Source organism: Lactuca sativa, chromosome 4 (assembly GCF_002870075.4).
Source record: "Lactuca sativa cultivar Salinas chromosome 4, Lsat_Salinas_v11, whole genome shotgun sequence".
Classification (NCBI taxonomy): domain Eukaryota; kingdom Viridiplantae; phylum Streptophyta; class Magnoliopsida; order Asterales; family Asteraceae; genus Lactuca; species Lactuca sativa.
Genome location: NC_056626.2, coordinates 325,638,877 through 325,644,331, shown reverse-complemented (window position 1 = coordinate 325,644,331; position 5,455 = coordinate 325,638,877). Strand labels below are relative to the sequence as shown.

At 37.3% G+C, this 5,455-nt stretch overlaps 1 non-coding gene across 1 annotated transcript; it reads right to left on the bottom strand.

The window, feature by feature from the left end:
- Positions 1–4,811: 4,811 nt before the first annotated feature.
- LOC111909169 (small nucleolar RNA R71) lies at positions 4,812–4,918 on the bottom strand. The gene has a single exon (XR_002856112.1). It is a non-coding gene; the product is annotated as a small nucleolar RNA R71 (small nucleolar RNA).
- Between the last annotated feature and the right edge of the window lie 537 nt (positions 4,919–5,455).

Below are 5,455 nucleotides of genomic sequence, written 5' to 3'. Positions count from 1 at the left end.
TTTGTATGGATATTTTTTTTTGAGAAGAGTATGTTTATGGTTTATTAATATATTATAATTTATAATATGCTAATATGAATCATTTTATTTAATTAGTATTGATCAAGAATTAATTTGGGAATTAATTTAATGATCAAAAGAGACTAGTTAAATATGGATTCCAATAGTATGGACCAATTGATTATTTAGGATGGGCTAAGCTTGCATGGAAGTCCATGGATAGTCCATGGAGATTTTGACCCATGGATCCTAGGTATGTGAAAGGTCATGGGTATTAGAGTTTACATGGATGTAAACCTAACCTCCACACTATATAAAGAAGTCCAAGGCTCTAGAAATCGGCACTAGTGTGTGAGATAAGGAAGGATAGCCGATTTCTAAGAGTGCATCATATTCTCTCAAATCTTCCAAGTTGTTGTGGTGATTTGTGATTCCACTTGAGGCATTCACATTATCAGTGCTAGGCTCTTAAAGCTCCAAGCAATCAACTACAAGAAGAGGTATGTATTTCTATCTAGTTTTATTTGTACAACTACCTATGATAACATGCTAGATAGGACAATGCTTGGGAAATCAAATTTTCACGTATAATAAAGAAAACAAAGTTCCAAAGCATCTAGGGTTGTATGCGCACCTTAAGGTTGTTAGGATGCGCAAAACCCTTCACTATTAAGACTTAAGAACAACATATATACAAGTGAAGACTAGCATCTATGGTGATTTACTTTTTCTTAGTGGATACTTCTAGGGAAGTTCTCCCTTGAGGCTTTTGTCATCTTCATCAATTTTGTAACGACCCAAATTTTCCAAATAAAATTTTCATTTTTAAATAATCAAAACATATCCCAATAAACCACCAAATCTCAAGTACAATCATTTTCAAAATCATAACGTCAACAATTTTAGTTCAATTATTAGAGTATCCCATAAAAACGCCTGAGAGAGTGCATATCTCTCCATTAAGCCTTTCCCTAGCCCTTAGGCTCAGGAGTACCTGAAACAAATCAACAACTGTAAGCTAATTATTGGTGAGTTCCCCAGAGCATACCCCACACAATCCATATAATCACATAATCATATTAGTTGTAAAAGCTATATAAACCACATAAGCATGCATACAAAGATATAAGGATGTCGTGGGCTCCTCCCAGGGTCCTACTCCAGGATGTCATGGGCTCCCCCACATGGTCTTACACCTAAGTGCCATGGGCTCCCCCATAGTCTTTAGCTGAAAAGCCATGGGGTCCCCCACATGGTCTTACATCTAACTGTCATGGGCTCCCCCCATGGTCCTTACTTGAAAAGTCATAGGCTCCCCCATATGGTCTTACATCCAAGTGTCATAGGCTCCCCCTATGGTCTTCCCTGCAAGTATCACATATACAACTAGCACACCACTTAGCATATAACCAACTATCATACCACATATCACTATATCAACTAGTGTACCACATATTACAAAATCGGTTGGCCTTTGTGCATTTGACCCATTGGTATGGTGAGGAGACCGACCTCTCAAAAATGCTAAAATGATGAAATAAATCAAATAAGTGCCAATTCGCAGCTCCAACTCACCTACCTACAATCATCATGTGACTTGTCTTGTCAAAATCCCGAAATACCAAAAATAGCCTTAAGGTTAAACTTGGTCAACCCTGGTCAAAGTCAAGGTCAACAGTCCATGTTGACCCTACTTGTCTAGTGCATCTAGCAACTCGTCGATTTCCTCCAGTGTTCAGAAAACCGAGGGAAAACCTTAACCAACTCACTGAGTTATCTCATTAACTCGTTGACTTACTCTTCAGAGCGAAAACGGGAAAAAAACTGATCCAAGTCGCTGAGTTTACTCTGCATACCGAAAACGGGAAAACCCGCTCCAACTCATCGAGTCGTCAGGGCAACTCGTAGAGTTTTCCCTTGTGTTAACATAATCAGCCCTTCCAGTCGAATCCAAACCTCCAAACTACAGATTCAGTCCCTTAAGAACAAAATACCACGTAAAGTTGCAAACTTTACGTTCATGCATGGCCTTAAATGGCTAAAACACTTAAACTAGGGTTCATACAATGTTTAGGACATGGAAAAGAGCCTAGACTAGGTAAAGGGAGTAACTTTATGTCCATGAAGACCTAGAGGTGTCCAGATCTAGAACCATGTCCTCATGAAAAGTCCAAATCCGAGTATGACACCCTTTTGCACCAAAAATTACCATATTATTTCATAAGATGAGATCTAAGGAAATAGAGATTAAGGTAGCTGATATTGTCATATTTATACATACTTTTAGGCAATATTTAAGTACATTTTATATATTTTTTGGTCATTTGGATAGAATAATGGTACTTATAAGGTTAAATTATATTTTGCAGCCAAAAAGAAGACATTTTGAAGAAAATGGACTAAAAGCGTTAAAGAATGGAGCTTTGGAGGTTGAAGGCTTGAAGGCTTGAAAGACAAGAAAATCAGAAAAATGCGTACTCATGAGGTGAATCTTTAAAAATTCACAAGGTGAGTATAGCCTTCTAGAAGATAAACACTGCGGATCAGGAATCCGTGTTGTATACGGATATTTACGTATTCACGAGGTGAATCAGGCAAAATTCAAAACTATATATATCATTGATCCCTACGACTTTGAGGACTTTTGGCTGGAGAAAGAGGTTCCAGAAAACGATTTTTAGTAGAAGAAAGGTCCTGGAAAAAGGGTTTCAACACCAAAAGAGTGAAGGTTCATAATTTAGTTTACTTATTTGATACTTATGAACATGTTTCCTTATACTTTAATTTGTGTTAGTGTGTTAGTTGCTATTATGAGCAGCTGAATCTAGCTACTCTTGTCTACCTAGATGAACCTTCTAACTTATTAATAGCTTAATTTTATATGGATTTATTTAGTTTGTTAATTGCTTGTGTTTGATTTATTGTTACCTAGCATGCTTATGTTTGTTTCTCTAGTTGCTTAACTTCATGTTCTGTGTAGTTCAGTGACCATTAACTGCATGAATTTGTTTACCTAATGATTTAGTGAACATTAAATTGTTAGAGCTAGGATTGACTAATCTTAGTTAGTAATTAAAGTAAACAAACTTAGATGTGCTTGAGAACGTAGGGATGAGCGTGGGAAGGAACCGGTACCGACCCGTCCCGTTCCCGATTTCCCGAATACCAAATTTGATTGAAAGTTAATCCCGAGTACCAAACTAAATTAACATCACCGGTACCCGTACCGGGAATGGTACCGGTACTCGGTACTAGTACCGTTTCCGGCGGTATCGATTCCCGAATTTCATGTATTTGGAGTACCAAGTACCGTCTCGTATTTTAAAATTAGGTACCGGTTCCAGTACGGGATCGAGATTTGGGACAAACTGCTCATCCCTAAGAGAACGTAGATTATGACTATAATTGCGTTTACATAATAAATTTTACATAACATATTCATAATCATAATTGGTTTTGTGTTTAATTGTGTGTGACCATACATAGTTTTACATGAATTAATTAATTATTGGTAAAGTTAGACTTAAATTACTAATTTAATTATAACCAACTTGATAATCCATAATTATTAGCTGGCCATAAGGACGAAGTGGATTCGAACTAAACAAGAGTGTTTTTACTTATTGATTGAATTTGAGTTAAGTTCGTTTGATTTTGTTAAATCAGATAAAAACCCTTTTTAAACTTGTTAATAATTAGGTTAATTTGATAGCAAGTAGATTAATTAGGAACATTGTTCCCTATGATCGATACATGACTTACCTAAGCTATACTGTAATATAACTAGGTACACTGCCTAGAGGGGCATAGTTACTCTAAGTTTGTTAGGTTATAAATATTAAAATTAGTGGGTACTTTTGTGCACATCAAGTTTTTGGCGCCGTTGCCGGGGAACGGATTAGTTAATTATTATTTTGTTTGCTTTAAATTAATCGATCCTTTTTGTAGGGTAAAACATGCAAGAAGTTACTTTTCTATTTTAATTTTTTTCTGCATTACAGGACTCACGACGTGAATTTTTAAGATTCACGACGTGAGAACTGAAGCTCTTAGTTTTGTATATTTCAGTTCGTTTTTCTTAGTTCAGTTTTACGTTTTATCTTTTTGTTTTATTTCGGGAGTTCATGACCAGAGGTTCTAACACACCTTTGGTGCCACCACTTGAAGATCCCGAGTCTGCAACTCACAAAAAGAATGATAAGAGCGCGAAAGAAGATAAAACACCAAAGAAAACGCCTTTACAAGAATTCAAGTCAGTGTTCTCAAAGAAGTCAGGGAAGAAAACGGGGGAGTCAAGTCCATCTTCAAAGAACAAGAGCAAGCTTGAACACTTAGATCAAATACCCGTCCAAACCGAGTCCGAATACGATACCGAGCCTGAATTTGAAGAACATACAAGTAAACCAAAAAACGAGCCAAGAAACGAGATGGAGAATATTGAAGAAATGTCCATGGGAGCTTACAGAAAGAGAATTCGAGATGATGTTGGTCTAGGCTTAGTACAACCCGCTGTTCCTGCTACTGCCACATTCGAGCTGAAAGGACATATCCTTTATGCACTAAAGGATATCCCATTCTATGGAAAAGATCATGAGGACGCGTTCAAGCATTTAGATGAAAAGAATGACATTGTTGATTACTTCAATGTCCCGAATGTTAACAGAGATACCGTATTGCTAAGGATGCTTCCCGTTACCTTTAAAGGAGCTGCAACGGATTGGTTAAAAGCACTCCCACCTGGTATAATCACTACTTGGGCTCAAATGCGTCAACAGTTTCTCGACAATTTATGTCCACCATCCAAGATAGCTAAAATCAAGAAGGTAATAGCTAATTTTGAGCAAAACCCGGGGGAGTCACTTTACGAAGCATGAGAGCGATATAAAGGTTTGTTAAGGAATTGTCCTCAACATGACCTTAACATTCAACAAGAAGTGTCCATATTCTATGACAGGGTTAATGTGATGACAAGACAACTCCTTGATTCTCAAGGACCGCTTACAAAGAAAAATCTGGGCGAGGTCAAGGAATTAGTTGAAGAATTTGCAAAGAATTCTCGTGAATACCACAATCTAAGGCAAGATGGAACCAAAGGTAGTGGAGGTGTACAAACTGAAGAGATCGCGGCTATGATGGCAATGCTCAACACTATGGATAGGAGATTGACTCAATTGGACCAATCAATTCATGCAATTCGAGTTGGTTGTGAGAGATGTAGTGGCCCTCATTTGACAAAGGATTGCAATTTGGATGAATATGGGAACAAGAAAGCTCAAGTTTGCTATTCGAGCGGGGACAAATACGACGAAGATTGGAGAAAACCAAAGAAAGAATGGCTGCCTTATGATGAATACAAGAAACAAAAGGAAGAAAAATATAGACAAACTGGCAGAGGATTCTACCAAAGAGAGCAACCACTAGCTGAGAATAAATCAGAATTAGAGACCATGTTGAT